Source organism: Colobus angolensis, unplaced genomic scaffold (genome assembly GCF_000951035.1).
Source record: "Colobus angolensis palliatus isolate OR3802 unplaced genomic scaffold, Cang.pa_1.0 Scaffold100, whole genome shotgun sequence".
Classification (NCBI taxonomy): domain Eukaryota; kingdom Metazoa; phylum Chordata; class Mammalia; order Primates; family Cercopithecidae; genus Colobus; species Colobus angolensis.
Genome location: NW_012110920.1, coordinates 3,531,120 through 3,550,295, shown reverse-complemented (window position 1 = coordinate 3,550,295; position 19,176 = coordinate 3,531,120). Strand labels below are relative to the sequence as shown.

General features: G+C 48.4%; 1 protein-coding gene across 3 annotated transcripts in view; it reads right to left on the bottom strand.

Annotated features, from left to right (window-relative positions):
- Positions 1-19,176, bottom strand: part of RASSF5 (Ras association (RalGDS/AF-6) domain family member 5) — a 77,621-nt gene that overhangs the window by 10,243 nt on the left and 48,202 nt on the right. The gene's annotated exons all lie outside the window — the stretch shown is intronic.

Below are 19,176 nucleotides of genomic sequence, written 5' to 3'. Positions count from 1 at the left end.
TGTGCATCTGCTTACACACACACACACTTACTTTTTTTTTTTTTTGAGATGTCTCGCTCTGTCACCCAGGCGAGAGTGCACTGGTGCAATCACAGCTCACTGCAGCTCAAGTGACCCTCCTGCCTCAGCCTCCCATGTAGCTGGGACTACAAGCATGTGCCACACTCCTGGCTAAATTTTTTATTTTTTGTAGAAATGAGGTGCCTTGCTATGTTGCCCAGGCTGGTCTCAAACTCCTGGCCTCAAGCAATACTCTCACTTCAGCCTCACAAAGTGGCAGGATTATAGGTGTGAGCCACTGTGCCTGGCTACTTACATTAACATCCAAGTAGACTCATCCGTCTCATCTGTCTCAGGTCTTCTTTCCAACTAGACTAAAGCTCTTTAATGACTTACACCATACTTCAATTTGTTCTCTGTGCCTGGTGGCTCTGAGCATGAGGCAAATAGGAAATACTTGCTCAAGAACCTTCAATGATCCACTATTGCCTACAGTGGACAAAAAAGGTCTTAATTTCTCTTAGGAATTACAGTGCAGTGAGCCTTGGATTTCCATTTAGACTGAGTTCTGTGAGAGAAGCACCCACGCCTGTCTTGCCCTCTATGGTGTCCCAGATCCCAGTACCAGCTTGACCCATAGTAAGGGTTCAGTACCTGCAGGATGAACACAAGTGTGTGTTTGGCTTCTAACTCCCATGACTAACGACGTGATCTTGAGAAAGTCAGATAATCTTTAAGCCTCAGTTTCTCCATCTATAAATTTGGGATAAAAATCCCTTATTGTCTCACAGGATTTATATGAAGGTAAAAATCAAATAAGATAATGGGTACAAAAGTGTTTTGAAAATCACCAGACCTATCCAAAGGCATGTATGGTGACTATCATCCCAGGAAAACAAAGCTCTACCCCTCTGAGCCAATTTCAGTTTTCATTTTCCTTGAGTCCTTCTTCTGACTGGCCACAAGCCCATAGAGTTTTTTCATTCCTTTCTCTGCACCAGTGGTTGGCAAACTTTTTCTGTAAAGGGCCAGACAGTAAATACATTAGGTTTTGCAGGCCATGCAGTCTGTTGCCACTATTCAACTCTACTATTGTAGCACAAAAGCGGCTGCTGGATGAGTGACTGGGTTCTAGTAAAACTTTATTTATGGACCGAGCATGGTGGCTCACACCTATAATCCCAGCACTTTGAGAGGCCAAGGCAGGATGATTGCTTGAGCCCAGGAGTTCGAGACCAATCTGGGCAACATAGTGAGACCTTGTCTCTACAAAAAAATGCAGAAATTAGCTGGGCGTGGTGAGGTGCACCTGTGCACCTGTAGTCCCAGCTACTCAGGAGGCTGAGGTGAGAGAATGACCTGAGCCCCTACTAGGAGTTCAAGGCTGCAGTGAGCCATGATTGTGCCACTGCACTCCAACCTGGGGGACAGAGCAAGACCCTGTCTCAAAAACAAAACAAACTTTATTTATGGAACCTGGCCATGGGCAGCAGTTTGCTCTACACTGTTGTTTGTGCACAGTCCCCTGCCTAGAATACTATTAGCCCTAGTTTTGTCTTCTCTATGTAGTTTCCCAATGCAATTTCTCCAGTCTATAGCCATCTCTCCATCCTCTCTCTTAATATACCAGATCCCTGGTATTTTGATTCCCACATGGAGAAAGGTAATCACAGTTTTGTCCTGGTCTCTTTCTTTCTCCTGAATCATACTTCCTGTGTTTCCTGTGTATCTCCTCACACCACCAGTTAATAAGCCTTTGTAACTTCACTCTCATTTCATGGACACTTTTCACAAGTAGACAAAGGCTTGGGCACTTCCCTGGATTTTGCTTACTTTCCTCCATTCTGCGATGAGGAGGCAACAAAGCTGGCTGGGGTAGGAATGCAGGTAGATGGCTAGGCTCACTCCCTGGTTCTGTGACTCACTCCCAAACACCAGCCCTATGGCCTCAAAGCCTCAGATTCCCATTGCAGCAAAAGTGCAAATTACCATCGTCACAGCTCTCTGCAGCTGCTAGCTAATGTTAAATCCATACTGCAAGAGCCTATAGAGGTGATTTCAGAGCCTGTATGGCTACAATTGGCATCTAATTATATGCTGCCTTTTATTGTTTAATGATTGTTTCACATGTTAATCCCATTTCCCCAGTGAGATGCTCTCTGGAGGGAGACAGACATTAGTTTGGTGCCTAAGCTTTTTGGTACCCTGCTTGGCTGAAACCTGGGCCAAACTTTAAGTAGGTGTCAGATAAATACCCGTTGATTGGGTGGCAGGGGAGAGCAAGACAGCCTGGGGAGTCTCAGGTCAGAGCCCACCCCAGACCCCTAGGTCCAGGAGCACCTCACACTCAGCTGCACCCTGAGGGTCTGATGCCAAGAACACACATGAGGCTTTGGACTTTGGCTTTAGCCCTATGGCTCAGCTCTTGGCAGCTGGCTGATGAGAACAAATGCAAGACCATCAAATGACCTGTGACCTCTGGGGAGTTACTTCCCCTCTCAGGGCCTCAGTTTCCTTATCTGTGAAATCATGAAGCGATACTGGAGAAGCTCTAAGGGCCCCTTCGCAGGACTAAGATTTTACGCATAAGATAGGGTGCGTTTTTTTTTCATCATTGCTTCCTCTTCTATTTCAGAGAATTGGGTGTGGAGATGGGGCCTCTTGGAGGCTAGCTAGCATGGCTGAATGGCAGCAGGAGTAACCAATCTAAAGGAGCACGAAGAACATTTCTAACCATCACGACTTTACTTTTTCACTGCTCACCACTTTTCTGTATTGTCAGCAAGACTCTATCTTAGCCAAGCCCAAGCCAGTCTATGCATTCTTAACACACACAACTCAAGAAAACAAAACAAAAAATACCCCGGAAGCCATTCACCGTGAGCCTTTGCCACATTTCCTCTTTCTCAGCTCTTAGCAAATCTGTTAACAGCAATTCTTTTGCCCTTGGAAGGAAGCCATCTCCAGGCTTAAGTCAGGGAGGAAAGCCTCAGGCCCCTCCTACAGGAAAATGTCCATCTTCAGCTGCCTTCCAGACCCAAAACACCCGGTGCTTCTGTTGGGCCTGCCCTAGATAGGAACCTCCGCAGGTAAGGGGCAGACACCCATCTATCTGGGCTGGATTTGGAATACCCTGCTCAATGTCCAAACCACATTCAAAGGTGAGGTCAGGAGTTCAAGAGCAGCCTGGGCAATATAATGAAACCCTGCCTCTTCAAATAAATAAATAAATAAATAAATAAATAAATAAGCAAGCAGGGCATGGTGGCATGCGCCTATAATCCCAGCTATTTGGGAGGCTGAGGCAGGAGAATCGCTTGAACCTGGGAGGCAGAGGTTGCAGTGAGCCAAGATCACACCACTGCACCCCAGCCTGGGTGACAGAGTGAGGCTCTGTCTCAGAAGAAAAAAGTCATTAGTCCCTCTGTGATGGTCTCAACCAAATGAGAAAGAGGAATCCCTATGGGGCCTCACTGCAGGGCCCCCTCCCAGGTCTTCAGAGGCCTGTGTTCTGAAATGGACTCCACAGACCCACTCACGGCAGTGAAGGGGTTGATTTCCACAGGTCCCTCTACGGCACTGCCCATTGTGCCAAAAATAAAAGGGTTGGGAACTCCTGAACTGTGTTCTCTAATAGGTTATTTGCAGCAGAGCAGGGAAGGGGCTTTAGCATGGAGCTTCTGCTCCATGTGGAATTTGAGCAGCTCTGGTAGGATGTATTAACAGAGCAGAGGGAAAAAAGAGGTGGGGGGTGGAGGTTGAGAATGGAGAGAGACTCATGTCCCCAAAGACAAAAACGTGGAGCAGATGGTCAATGTCAACAGTCTGCCAGTAGTAACTGAATGAACTGCCTATGGGTGAGGATCGTGAAAGGCACCTTGGGAGATGACGCAGATGGGGTTTGACCCTGTCCTTGGGAGTCTGCAGGTGACCTGAGAAGGGAAGACAGAGACGCATGCGATGTGGCACACCAGAGCAAGTACAGTGCGATCTGGGACAAAAAGCCTCAGGCAGCCCAGATCAGGCCACTCCAGCAGACTCCCCCCATTGCCAGCATGCCCCAGAGCCTGGGCACAGGGTCCCCTGCTCTTTGAGGTAACCATCTCAGTCTCTGCACAGCTCAGCTAGAGTGGGTCAGCAGCTCAGCTACAGTGGGTCACACCAGGGAACAGTAACTCCCTTACAGGGACCTAGGTTCAAGCCCCTGCAGGGCCTCATTATAATATTAAAAATCGCCAGTAGCCAGGCACTGCCCTGAAGGGTTCAAGGTCCTGATCTCATTTAATCCCTTAAATAACAAGAAAGATGCTGTTACTCTTCACCATTAGACTGTGTTGCCTTGTATGCTGGGCCACAAGTGGCCTGTGCTGGCCATGCCCTTGGTCTTCTGTAAACTTGATCAAGTCCACCTCATTAAGACTCAGATTTCTATTTTGTTTTTTTAAGAGATAGGGCTCTCACTATATTGCCCAGGCTGGTCTCAAAATCCTGGTCTCAAGTGATCCTCCTGGTCACTTTGACCTCCTAAAGGGCTGGAATTACAGGCGTGAGCCACTGTGCTTGGCTACTTATATTAACCTCCAAGTAGACCATCCATCTCGGGCCTTCTTCCCAACTAGACTAAAGCTCTTTGATGACTTACATCCACTGCTACTTCTTCTCTATGCCTGGTGGCTCTGAGCATGAGGCAAATAGAAAATACTTGCTCAAGAACCTTCAATGGTTCTTGAGGTCTTAATTTCTCCTAGGAATTACAGTGCAGTGAGCCTTGGATATCCATTTAGACTGAGTTCTGTGAGAGAAGCACCCGCGCCTGTCTTGCCCTCTATGGCATCCCAGATCCCAGTGCTAGCTTGACGTACATCAGAGGTTCAGTAAATATCTGCAGAATGAACACAAGTGTGTGTGTGGCTTCTGACTCCTATTACTAGCTACATGATCTTGAGAAAGTCAGAAAATCTCTATGCCTCAGTTACTTCATCTATAAATTTGGGATAAAAATCCTTTATTGCCTCACAGGATTAATGTGAAGGTAAAAATCAAGCAATCCTCCCACCTTGGCTTCCAAAAGTGCTGGGATTACAGGCGTGAGCTACCACACCTAGCCTGATTTCTTTGTGAAATGCAGTTTATACATTTGTTGTGAAGATGAAATGAGATCTCAGGCCTGAATGTGCTTAGCACAATGTAAGAACACAGTAAGCACTCCATAAATGTTAGGTAGCATGTCATCATCCAAATCATCATCATCACCATCATCATCATCATCATCTTCAGTAGTCATTTGTCCAAATTTGTCCATTATCATCTTCAGTAGTCATTTGACCAAAGCTTGGTCAGTGGGGACCCAACATGGGACCTTGATCCCTGACAGACCCTTCAGCCAAGGCCACATTATGACTTCCATGGGTCCTAAGAACTTTTGTCTTTGGGGCCAAGGGCCCCTTCCTCCATTAAAAAAAAAGAAAAACCCACTGAAAATTTTATTCTATGATTGCATTGGTATAAAGACAAATACATCAATATCCCATATTAAAACTTTCCTCAACCTAAATGTTCATTTTTTTTTTCTCACGATTTTAAAGAAATTAAAACATTTTTGTGCACCTCTAAAGTCATGTGCGCCTCTGGCACTCTGCCTGCTGTGCCTCATGGAGAAGTTGACCATGCTTTCTAGCTGTTCAGTCCCAGGTATGGCGACTGACTGTCCCAGTGTGTTGGGGCTGAGGGTTTTCTTGGGATGCGGGACTTTCAATGCTAAAACCAGGATAGTCCTGGGCAACTAGTGCATTTGGTTACCCTAGCCCCAGGTCTAGACAGACTCCCTTCCTTCCTGCTGCATCCCATGGGCACCATGTGCTCTTCTTTCCTCTGTAAAGTTGTGCCCATGTACTCGATTCTGGAGGTTTTTCTGACATCCACAGCCACTCCAAGGCCAGGCTGTGGCCTAGGACACAACTGTGTGGGCTGTCTCGGAAGAAGCTCCCTCAAGGCAGGGTCTTTGGCGTGTTCACTGAGGCGGCTCCCAGAACAGTGGCAGGCACACAATAAGGGTTCATTAAACATTTGCTTCTTGTATTGAAGAAAATACAAAGAAGCAGTAACACGCATGCACCCCAAACCCCAAAATAAATGTAATTCAAAGGTTCCAGAATTTTATAAAGGTTTTGTAGTATTTCTGGTCCATGGACCCATTTACTTCTGAGACTACTGAACACCAGATGAGAATTCTGCCCCCTGCTTCTGAGAATAGATGACCCAAATTCTTTCCATTTCTGTTCTCCCCTGCTCCAGGTCTTCATGAAGCCCCCTTTTCAGCTCAGATGTCTAAAGTTTGAACCAGTCAGAATAGGGCAACACTCAATCTTCTGAGATGGCCACAGAAATTTTCTCTTGGGACATCTTCTTATGCCCTCAAGAGTTTCTAGAAGGTCTTTCTTTGGGTGTTTTCCTCCTTGGATTTCTGGCTATGTCCCTGTCCACTCGCCCAGCCTCACCTAGGTCAGCCTCCTTTCAATCTCCCTGAGCCCTTCATCTGACCATTCAGCCTGAGAAGTCCTTCTCTACATCTGGCAGAACTGGCCTCCTGCTCCTGGAACTGACAGTGTCTTTTGGGATACCCACTGTTATCTAGAATTAGTGGATTTTCCAACAACATCAGCATATGCCCAATTATTCCAGCATTGCTTGGACACTGTACGTTAGTGTTAGTGGTGCAAGCCTGTGTCCCTCGTTAGACTATGAGCACACCACAGTCAGTGACCGCACCTTTTCCATCTTTGTATTCCCAGACCACCCTGAACCAGAGTACAGCAGAGTGAATTAAGGATGGACAGTGGGTAGGTCAGTGAGTGGGTCCCAATACCCCATCCCAGCCCAACTCTCTCCTAAGCTCTCTCAGTTCTTTCAGGCCAAGTTAGAGAGTATTCCTTTGCAAATGATATATGTCATAAGGGATTGATATGCAGAATATATAAAGAACTACCACAATACAACAACAACAACAACAAAAACCTCATTAAAAAATAGATAATGGACATGAACAGACATTTCTCCAAAGAAGATCTATACATGGTCTATAAGCACATGAAAAAAATGCTCAATATCACTAATCATTAGGGAAACGCAAACCAAAACCACAGTGAGATACCATTACATACATATCAGGATGCTTGTTAATAAAAACAATAAACAACAAAATAACAAGCATTGGCATGGATGTGGGGAAACTGCAGCCCTGTGCATTGCTGGTGGGATTGTAAAATAATGCAGTCACTGTGGAAAATGGTATGGTGATCCTCAAAAATTAAATAGAATTACCATGTGACCCAGCAATTACACCTCTGGGTGTACACCCAGAAGATGTGAGAGCAAGGACTCAAATATCAGAAAACCAGTATTTGAACACCCAGGTCCACAGCGGCATGATTCACAATAGCCAAAACGGTGGAAGCACCCCAAGTATCCACTGATGGATGAAACCCAAGTATCCATTGATGGATGAATAAACAAAAAATGTGCTGTATCCATACAATGGAATCTCATTCAGCCTTGAAAGGGAAGGAAGTTCTGACACATGCTATCACATGGATGAACCTTGAAAACGTTAAGCTAAGTGAAATAAGCCCTCCAAGACCAGCCTCTTTTCCTAGGACTAGGCCACTCTCCTGGGGTGCAAAATAAACATGAAAATGACCTGGACGGCCCAGCCCAGCTCAAAGGAGCTGCTGCAGGCGTAGCAGGCATGCCTGCTCAAAACCTCTCAGGAGACTGCCCAGAAAGGTCAAGGGCACAGAAGTCTGTGCTCAGAGATCAGGAAGGAGCCTCAAGATGAACTGGTCCACCTACCCATATTCTAGAGCAAACTGAGTCATGAGGAGTGAAAAAGATAAAAATATGTGACCCTAAAATATATTACTTTGACATAATTTGAGATGGCTGCCACAGGGCGGGCAGACTGAGGTGGCCCTGCAAAGCTGTCTTTTGTGGGGGATATTTGCATCTGTAGAGAATCTCCTTTAATGCAGCCAAACCTTCTTCCCTTGTCCAGATCTAGCAGAGATTAATGGAGTCTGACGTCTTTAAAGATCTGAAAGAAACATTTACCATGTCTTCTCTCTGAGGGTCGCTACCTGTGAGGTTTCAGCTACATAACAAGACCACCTTGGCTAGCCAAGCCTCCTCTTCTCCCCCTCCCAAAACCTGTATTGCCACTAAAACCTGATTTACCAACCATGACCTATTTGGGGCCATGCTCTGAGCCCACAGTCTTTCTGAAACCTCAGGATGTGTATGAGCTTCTGTACCCCAGTGGGGATTGGGTCTTCATTCTGAAGGCTCCCACAAATACACATTAAATAAATTTGTGTGCCTTTTTGCTTGCTCATCAATTTGCCTCACGCCAGTGATTTTCAGCAAACCTTCAGAGGGCCAAGGGGAAGCTCTGCCTTGGCCCCTACAGGTGGTTCAGGTAGTGGGGAATTCCCAGCCTTCTCCAGATGTTCTCCCACTACTCTGTCATGGCAAGGTCAAGGTGAGGTCAAAATCTGGCTTTCCAGCCTCATATGCATCTAGAGAGATGGATATGGCACACTCTTGGTGCTCCAGAGCTAGGAGCTACGTACTGACTCACCATCAGAGCTATCCATCTCCACCTCCAGATCGCATCCTTGCCCTCACATAGTGGATTTCCCTGCACAATAATGCTTTAAACAAAGGGTTCCTCAGCTTTATGTAGAGTTCCAGATGCTCTGAGAGCCACAGAGTGAAACTCAGTAGAATCTCTAGTCCTTGAGAGGAGTGGCTTTAGGAGTCCAGTTTATAGGTTCTGCCTGCAGGCTGCACAGGGTCTGGGTGACTACAGGAGCTTTCTCCACCTCCGTGTGCTGGCTCCAGCTCCAGCTGGAGCTCCCTGGAGGACAGGGCATTCAGCCCCATAAATGATTCAGATCATTCAGAGGTGGTGTGTGGGAGCCGAGTGGTCTCCAGAGGTGAGTCAGTACCCAGCACCCTGCATACCCACACTACTCATGCTTGCTAGGAGGGGAGGGGCAGCTTGAGACTTGCACCAGCAGCCAGGACACCAGCCTGCACTGCCCACTGGGGAAGTGCAGCCCTTCCTGGCTTCCCTCTGCCTGCAGCTTTGAGGGCTGGGGCGCCTCTTCGCCAGCCCACACGAATCCTCACATGCTGCCTGCCCTGTTAACCCCACCCCAGGCTGGCAGTCTCAACACCCAGTTGCTCAGGGATTAATACGTGATACTGAAATGTGTCCACGTAGTTATTAACTAGCTCCGAGTCTTTTAATGTTTGTATCCCCTCACTGTGCCACAAAAGCCCAGGGGCAGGGACATTTGATCTCCTCTGTCCCCTAAATGGCCTGGCAAAGGGTCCTATCTTCGGTGACTCCAAGATGGTACTGCTGTCATGAGGCTGCATTTGTGGGCATGCTTTGGCCTTGCTGCTGGGCTTTAACTACTTGGAGAATTCTGGAAAAAGCTACAGCTTACTGGTTAGGAGCTCTGGCATTAGACTATTTGAGTCCAACTTCGGGATCTGCCACTTACTATTGTGTGACCCTGGGCACATTATTTGACCCCTTCCTGTGCTTCAGTTTCCTCTTAAGTGGCAACAGTAATGTACCTACCTAGTATAGTAGTTGTGAGGACTAAATTGAGTGTTTGCCTGTAAAGCACCTAGGACAGTACCCGACACATATCAAGGCCCAGTCACCAGTCATTACTATCGCACATTCCAGCCATTTCCCAGCAGCCCCTTGCGCCCGCCCTTGTCTGTGAACACAGCCTTACACCTCCACACACCCTAGTCATGAGCCCTACCTCCGGCAACTGTGTATCTCAAAAGGACCTTTATTATCCCCAACCCCAGAGTTCGCCATGGTTCTTACAATCAGATGTTTATCACTTACTTTCCGCTGGCAGGGCAGGTCTTACCGTCTTACAGAGGGAGAAAGTGAGGCCTAGAGTGGTGGTTCCCCGAGGTCACACACAGCGAAGGCTGGGCCTGGGTTCTCAGGCCCAGGGACAAGCTCCCTTGAGATACAGGGCCCCAGCACAGCCAGCTCCTGCCCACTCCATCCACTGACTGTGGGTACCCAGACCAATGGCAGTGCCAAACCAGGATCTTTCGCCCACTCAGTATTAAATTGGGAGAGTAAAATAAACAAAAGATTTCCTGGTTTCTTCCCTGCCATTCCCCAAGGCTGAAAGGCAGGCAGAGGGAATGTGTCAGAGCAGGCTCCCCTACCTCCTCCCATGGGCCCCTCTCCCCAACCCCCTCAGAGGCCCCACTTGAGGAAGACCCACGCCGACTCTCCTGCCAACAGGTGCCAGGGCTTGGTTGCTTAGTGACCCACCCTGCCTATCCCCATCCTCCAGGGCAAACAGTTGAACAATCACAGCTGGGGTGGAGGGGGCTGGTCTAGGTTTGAAAAGTTGTCCTTGCATTTTCTGCTCACTCAGTGGGATTTTTCATTTCTTGGTATCTGGAAAAATCCATTTATTCCACATCCAGAATTTTAGCAAGCTTCCCTTTAAAATAGTCCTGAGATCAACTTTCACAAACCTTGCCCTAAAGTACTTGCTCATGTTCCCTGGGAAAGAAGCTCCAAACCCACTCCTCCTCTGTCAAACCCACATTAAGCACCTACCATGTGCCAGGGGACACAGTGATGAACAAGCTATGGTCCCTGGTCCAGAAAATTATAGCTTATTGAAAGGAGAGATAGGAGAGAAAGAGAGGCCAGGTGTTTGGGGAGCACAGAGAAGGGGGCATCCAAGTTACAACTGGAAATGCTCTCTAACACCCCGGATTCACAGCTGCCACATTCTCCTCCTGAACCCACGCCTTCCCAGCCAAGTGTGAGCATCGGCATTATAGGTGCCAAGTGCCTCTTCACTGTGCTCCGGCCAACAGAGGAGACAGGTGGAACTTCAGTTCTGGGGTGAGAAGACCTGCCTCTTGCTCCCCATGCAAAGCGAGCACCCTGCAGACCAAGTTCTTGCATGTCATCCACAGCAAAGTAGGGGGAACAGTTGACCACCACTCACCACATTGGGGAGAGCCTAGAGATGAGGAGGATAATGAGGGGTTCACGAATTGGAGGCTGATGAGATGATCATGATAATAAAGTACAGTAATCCAGATTTCCCAAGACTAGAACAGGAAAAAAATGGCCTGAATTTCAGCATCAGGAAATTGACTGAATGAGAAAAACAGCTTCCTATGGCAGGACATCAGAGCTTAAGAGGGGTGACTGGAGCTTATTTGGAGCCTTTCAAAGCTGGACTCTCCTCAGCTGTGTGTGTTGTGGGACGAGCATGTGCTTTGGAGCTGGACAAGTGTAGGGGCTGGCAACCTCACCCCTGGCTCACCCCCTTTCACATGTTACCTCACAGAATGTGTCAACCCTTTGGCTTGATGGCAGCAGAATTTCTGCCAGCAACATCTGTCAGGCACGAACATTCTGCTGCCTCCCTCCCTGCTTTTCTTGCCTAGGATGGTAAACTAACTTAGCCTAGGATGGTAAACTAACTTAGCCTAGGATGGTAAACTAACTTAGCCTAGGATGGTAAACTAACTTAGGATGGTGGTAATGAACACACCTTCCTTCCCCTGCCTGTCATGGGTTACGTGCAGTCCTGCATGGGGACAGAGGACTAGCTGTGATAACCCCTAACCATCTCCTCCAGCTCCGGGAGATTCTGCTTTTCAGAGGTGAGGTGAATCCCCTCCATCCTCCTCAGTGGTGGTGCAGCTCTGTCACTGTGTCTGCTGGCAGCCTGTCCCCAGCCCCTCGTGGGCAATTCCTATTCAAACCCTTTGATTCTAGGAGTCAGCCCCTCCATCCTCCCTGTCTCAGGAGCTGCTGCTGTGTCACGATAAAAGCCACGTGGCTGCAAGGCAGATGCTGAGAGCATCTTCCACTAGGATATCTCCATGGTCAGGGCCCCCATCCAAACACTTCATGGATGGGGAAATGGAGTAGCTCAGGTCTGTTACACAACATGGCTGGGGGCCCTAAGGCCTTCAAGTGCAGAGACCCTATCTCATCCATCTCTATGTCCCTCACCTGTGGTGCTCAGTGCTATAGGAAAGTTAAAAAAACACATCATTCTGACTAAGGCCGTGTGCTGCAGAGTTTGGATGCCGTATTAAAGAGGAAGAGCCAAGTATGGGCTTCACTCTGGAAGCAAAGGGAGCCTGGGAAGACTTTGGGATATGGGAAAAATAAGTCCTTGGCAGTTGTAGGCAGGATACACAGAGGAGAAAACAAAGGAATGAAACTGCAGGGTAACTGACTTACTGGAGCATCTCAGTGAGAGGCCACGAGCACCCAACACAGGGTGGGGTGGGGAGGGAGAGGAGAGGTCTGAACCCTGCAGCACTGTGGGGACAGATGGGGTGAATAGAAGAGGTGAAGGCTCCTGAGGTATTGAAGGTGGGGGACTAGGAGGGTGGGGCAGAGACAGAGAAATAAATCAGTTATCTCTGATTTATGATTTGGTTCTGAACACACTAAATTTTAGGTATCAGAGACCTCCAGGAAGCTGTAGAAAATGCCATTCTAGAGCTAGGAAGAGAGGTAGGGCGAAGGATGTAGGCTAGAGGTGACCAGCTAAAGCTGGGATGCTGTGGGAAAAGAGAGGAGATGAGCCCCCAGGACAGAAGCCTTCTGTGAACAGAAGCCACAGACTCAGCGATTCAGGCCTGAAGCCGTCTGTCACTGCAGCTTTTTTCTCCCTCCTGGCCCTGAAATCAAGTGCTCTGGATTTGTGGCACTTTATCTCATCCTCTTGTCTCTGAAGAATATGCCAGGCTAGGTCTGGATCCCCACCCCATACTCTTTGAGGTAGACTGAACCATGAAGAAGAAGAAACCAAGGACCTGCAGGACAGGTCTGGGTTCCCCACCCAGGGAGTTCCCAAAGCCAGAAGGTACATAGGTGTGGGTTACCTGGCAAGTTGGGAGCAGAGGAGAAGAGAATCCAGGTCCCCAGGCTAGGACCCCTTCAAGCTCCTAGGCTGGGAGTTGGATCCAGAGCCTGATCTGACAATGTGCAATAAGACTTGGGATTCAGGGTTTGATACTGGCATAAAATCTGTCTTTTTTTCTCCCTAAACTGCTTGGGTGGGTGGATATTTTGTGTCCTAAACTGTAACTGAAATTGCTTTATAGGGAAAAGCTGATTCTGGATAAACTGTCTAAACCTGTGAAGACAGAAGGAGGGCAGGAGGGGAGGAACCAGAACAGAGAGTGAGGGATGGCCTGGACTAAGCGGCGTGTGAACGAGGATGTCTTGGGTGAGTTCCAGGTGGTGCTGGAGGGGGTCGTCTCTCTGACTCCTCCCTAGGGGAAGTCCTTACGGTTTAGAGAACTTGGGAGCCAATATCTAGAATCTCTACCAGGCCCATGAGAAACTAGTAAAAAGGGTCTGTTCCCATGTAAAGAGGCAAGGGACTCTCAGTTATCAGGGAAGATAAGGACACCCACATGACAAGGGTGCTTGCTGAGAAGGGTAGGATGAAGTACCTGAGTCTGATGATTGAAGTGACTTGGCCATAACCTCTTAGTGGCTCGAGCTGGATGGGAAGGCAGGACTTCATTTGCAGTTAGTGCTGTGTGTCTTCCCTTACATCGTGTGCCATCAAGATCTCAAAGGGCTGTCACCCAAACAGCCTTGAAATAAGAGTTCAGCATGTGATGAGACCAGCAGAGAAAGCTCTGAGCAGGACCCAGGAGGCCTGACTCCTTGGATCTGTCTCTACTGAGCTGTGTGGCTAGGGGCAATTCCTCTTCCCTCTCTAGACTTCAGTTTCCAGCCTAGGAACCTCTTAGGAATCTGTGACACGTTCTCATCTTGGATTCCAATTGAGGTAAGCAGTCAATTACCAAACATTTCCTAAACAGGTGGTTCCTAGATTGCAGTATATATGAGAATCACCTGGGAAAAGTATTAGAAAAGCAGAGTCCAGGGTCCCATCTCCAAAGATTCAGGAGCCTGTAGCTCTGGAGTAGGGCCCCTGAAACTCCATTCTCAGAGTAATTCTGGTGCAGGTGGTTGAGGCCACCTTGGTGCAACACTAAAGGTTTCAGATGCTACAGAGAAACAGAAAAGTGCTGAGTGAGGAAAAGCACCCATCCTCAAGGGGTTTTTAGTTTAGATGGGGGAGACAGGACCCAATCTCAAGAACAGAATATCCTCAGTGACAGATGAGAGAGAGGTACAAGGTCAGAGAAACAGAGGTCATGTCCTTTACCAAGCAGGTATGAGCAGAGCTTCCCAGATGCCTGGAACAGAAACGGTGGCAGGAGGCATGCATGGCAGAGACAGCTAAATGCTCACCACAACCTGCTTCCTTTTCTGCCAGGGCTCACAGCTGTACTTCACTTCCCAACCTCCCCTGTGGTTAGGTGTGGCCACGTGACTGAGTTCCAGCCAATGGCCTGTGGGTGCAAGAAACAACCACCATTTCCGGGTCTGGCCCACAAGCTTCCCATGTGTTATCCTGATCCCCACCTGCCAATCTAACTTTAAGTAAAGGAGGAAATAAACCTCTGATTATATTCAATGACTGAAAAGCAGGGGTTGTTTCAAGTTAGTCCAAGATGCAAGAGAGAAGATGCATCAACCCAAGCAGTATTTGGTCAATACTGGCTTTTTTTTTTTTTTTTTTTGAGACGGAATCTCGTTCTGTCCCCCAGGCTGGAGTGCAGTGGCATGATCTCGGCTCACTGCAAGCTCCACCCCCCGGGTTCATGCCATTCTCCTGCCTCAGCCTCCTGAGTAGCTGGGACTATAGGCACCCGCCACCACGCCTGGCTTATTTTTTCTATTTTTTAGTAGAGACGGGGTTTCACCATGTTAGCCAGGATGGTCTTGATCTCCTGACCTTGTAATCTGCCCGCCTTGGCTACCCAAAGTGCTGGGATTACAGGCGTGAGCCACCACGCCCGGCCAATACTGGCTTTTGTAACCAAGTACTTGGTATTGTTGGACCTGAAGGAGATGCGAGTTCTGATCTTATAGGGCTGATGATGCTGGGAAGGGCCAGAGGAGGCAGCGGGCAGTGAATCCCACCAGTGTGGAGTTCGGGCGGTATCTCTAAATGAGGCTACCTGGAGGTTGTGCCTGTCTGAAATCTCTTTTGGGACTAGTCTTGAGCCATGTAAGCCTTTGAGATAGCACACAAAAAACAGTCAAATGGGCCAATGGTTCCAAAGATTCTTGGAATAAAGATAAATAAATTTTTATTGCTCAAATTTGGAGCTAACTTATTTTTAGTATTCTTTTCTTTTCTCTCATGCCAAGGTGGTGAGGGGTAGGTGCCATGCCTGAGGTCTGAGTGTGCCTGCTGCTAGCAGAGAGATGGGGACCTCCCCAACTGTCCCAGGGCTGTGGGGTTGGCTAGTGTCCCTAGAGTACCACAAGGACCCTGTCCAGGGAGGAGCTGACTGTCCAGGGAGGAGCTGACTGGCCAGGCAGGAGGAGATGGAACAATTACAGGCAGGGAACAGGGAGTAGTGTAGGATCTGACCTCCAGGACCCTCTTCCTCTCACATCTTCCTTGAAGAAAAATAAATCAATGGTGTCACTGTAGACCCAAGAAAGCCTAGGCGGATGGAGGCGTGGAAGTGTGTTTTCTATGTACTTAAGTATAATATTGAACTATAGGCCGGGTGCAAGGGCTCATGCCTGTAATCCCAGCACTTTGGGAGGCCAAGGCAGGGGGATCACCTGAGGTCAGGAGTTCGAGACCAGCCTGGCCAACGTGGTGAAACCCTGTCTCTACTAAAAAAACACAAAAATTAGCTGGGTGTGGTCATGGGCGCCTGTAATCTCAGCTACTCAGGAGGCTGAGGCAGGAGAATTGCTTGAACCTGGGAGGCAGAGGTTGCAGTGAGCCAAGATTGCGTCATTGCACTCCCGCCTGGGCAACAAGAGCAAAACTCCATCTCAAAAAAAAAAAAAAAAAAAAAAAAAGAAAAAAATATATTGAACTGTAGATATAGTCAACGTTCTATTCTTTGTATCCACAGAGAAAAACACACATGAGGAGGAGTCTCCAATGGGAAGATAGATGTTTATCTATTAACGTATTTCAGTTGTAGGATAGACACCTAGAAGAACTTTTACATCACTAAAGTTGTAAGATTACAGGGACCAGCTGCTAGTGTCAAGTGTAGGGTCAGTGTCCCCTTAGCTGGCATGCCTTAAGGAATGGTGGGATGGGAAGGACCTTTCAAGACCTGACCCAGCCTGAAGTTGAGTGTTCCATTTTGTAGAAGGTTCTGAGAGGACAAGGCCTACAGTCTATCCTGGGTCACCTGCTGAGTAGGAAAAGACCAAGAAGAAGAGCACTTGACAAGGAGTCCTGGAGGAGTGTTAGTCCTGGCTCTACCCGAACAGATGTGTGGCTTGGTGACGTCCTTCCACCTCTCTGGGCCTCAGTTTCTCCATCTGTAAAGTGACGTGCTCTGACATTCTGCAAGCAGCAAGCTGTATTGTCCTCAGAGCACTCACCGCAATGCTCTGGGTCGTGCCAGAGTCCTGGGGTCCCAGAGCCTGTTCAACATGCAGAGAGAGCTCAGAACACTTGTGTTCCTGCTCAGATATCAAAACCCTAAATGGTCACCACCTGTAGGCATTTGGGAACTTGATGGGAATGGAAGCTGGCCCCACTTCCAGGGTTAGATCCCTGAGAGGAAAAAAATGAACAAGGATCAGGGATGGACAGAGGGCCTGGCCTGACTTCACAGTCACCAGTCCTACAAATCACCAAACCCTGTCTTTCGTGGGACTAAGGAAGAAAATTTTCTGGGCTGGGAGACAAAAGAGGTAAGTTCTAACCTTGGGTCCATCAAAACCGTGTCCTGTGACCTGATAAGTCCCCCTACCCCTCTAGGCAACACCTTAGATTGAGGTAACTATGACGGTCTTACTGAGACCATCTACGTCTGCACTGCCCGAGCCCATAGGCTGGCTCTCCCCCAGGCCCCATTTGTGACATGCATGACTCAGAGAAACCAGATTTAATTGTGCCTGGTCAAGTGGGAAAGTACCAGGAGAGTACTGCCTCAGCCTCCTAAAACTGTGGTGTGACTCAAAACCAAGTCCCCGGCCCCTCTCAAAGGAGGCACGTGGCCCCAGGAAACTGCCATTTTCTGAAAGAAGAGACCAAGCTAGGGCCCCGGGCCTGGTGCCACCATCTCCCTTGCTGTCTCTTGACCTTTAGGCACTCCCTCTCTATGAAATGGGGAGACCTTCCCTACCCCTCCAACCTCTTCCCTAAGGGCACTGGAGAGGAGTCTCGGGAACTCCTGGGACTGACTAGTGACGACTCCCGGGTGGTGGCATCACACAGCAGAGAGGCTTCCCTGAAGCTCCATTCCAGCCAGGCACAGACTGAGCAGCCACACAGGTTGTTCTGACAAGGCTATTTACAGAAGCAAGCTCAGCCCTTCCCAAATGAGGGCCTCAGTCTCTCAATGACCGGGAAACACATCAACTCCTTTCCTTGGAGACAGGAAAAAGAAATTACCTTAGGAGCTCAGATGTGATCTCTCTTTGGGTAAGAAAAAAAGCACTGTAAGGGGTCAGAACGGGGTCGGAATGTGGCAGAGCTCTTTAAAACCCTTTCCAGAAGTGATCCAAGGGAGAAAAGAGAGTGGAAAGTGTTATTGAAGGTAAAAAGGCACCTAGAAGAATGAAAGACTGAAACCTTTGGCGGACGCTTCTCCAGCTCAGTCAGCCTCACCCTCCTCAGTCCACCCCTGCATTTGCTCACCCAGCCCTGCCCCTCCCTGGAGTGTTCTGTGCTGAAGGCCAGCCTGGTGCTGAGGAACAGTCTCTGACCTGAATATCCAGTCAAGATGCTTCCTGTAAGGATAAGAGAGGCCATGCCCACCACCCTGAAGCATTTATCCCTGATCACCCTGTCTGGGGTTCAGTAAAAGGAGTTTCTTAGAAGGGATTCCTGTCTTCTGAGGGCTTACAGACTCCAGCAAAATGACACAGGAAGATATACAGAGGCCTCAAGATATGAGGTGGATTCAAGACACAAAGTACAGGAAGTGTTTCTGCAGGGACCAAACCAAAGGTATATTTTTTGGAGCCAGGCGAGGAAGGAGAACTCGGGGGAAGAACGGAGAGAGATGGCTGTTCAGGCCATGCAGCAAGTCATGCCCCAGCACCAACCCCATCCCAGCGTATTTTCTTGTACGATATTTCTATTTCTCCCAAGAAATATCAGAAACAGCTATCTGTTTCATTGCCAAGTAAAAGAAACCCCATCTTTGCAGTGCCTCTTCCTCACCTAATTATGCAAAAAATCTCACCCTCTGAAACTGAGGGCTTGCAGCCTAGCTGGCAGTGAGAGGCAGGCACAGCACCTAAACTTTGGTTTAAAAACAGGAACCATTTCCTTCCCAGGCAGCAACAAAACACTCTAGAGAAATAGTTCAAAACCTCAGCTGTATATCAGAATTACCTAGGGAGCTTTTCAAAATCCTGATGCCCAGACTGTACCCCAGGCCAATTAAACCTGACGCTCTGGGCATGGGAACCAGGTATCACCAGTATTTTCTAAAGCTTCCTGTGAGTCCAGTGTGTAGCTAAGGTTGAGAACCACTGGTCTAAATACCTAGCTAACTGGAGTATCTGTGGAGGTATGGGGGGACTTATACCATGCAGCAAGAACCCCATGGGAGGGTGGGACACCTCCCCTCTGCAGCCATGGTGTTCTGCATGAGCCCCAGCTACAGCCAGGGAAAGGGACGCCTGTCCCTTTGCCCCTGACCCTCCGGAACATCCCCTGCTCTCCAGCCTCACGGGTGGTGCCCCGGAAAACAGGTGCTAGTTACAGGGGCCTATTTTAGTTGACTCCTTCAAACGTAAAATCACAATCTCTCCTTTGGTTCTTGGGCCTCTTCTCACAGTGGGAAGGTACAGTGCATTTGCCTGACTTCAGAACCCAGGAAAGGCAGGGCCTACAGGCAAGATGAATTCTTAACAAAGGAGGCCCCAGAGTCAGGCCTGGGGAAGTTTTTGGTTAATTTGAATTGGTGTGGCACTGCTGAATTAATGATGAGCCTGCCACACACCTGTGAAATATAACAGCTCACTTCTGTCTATAAACAGCTCCTTCTAGGTAACCT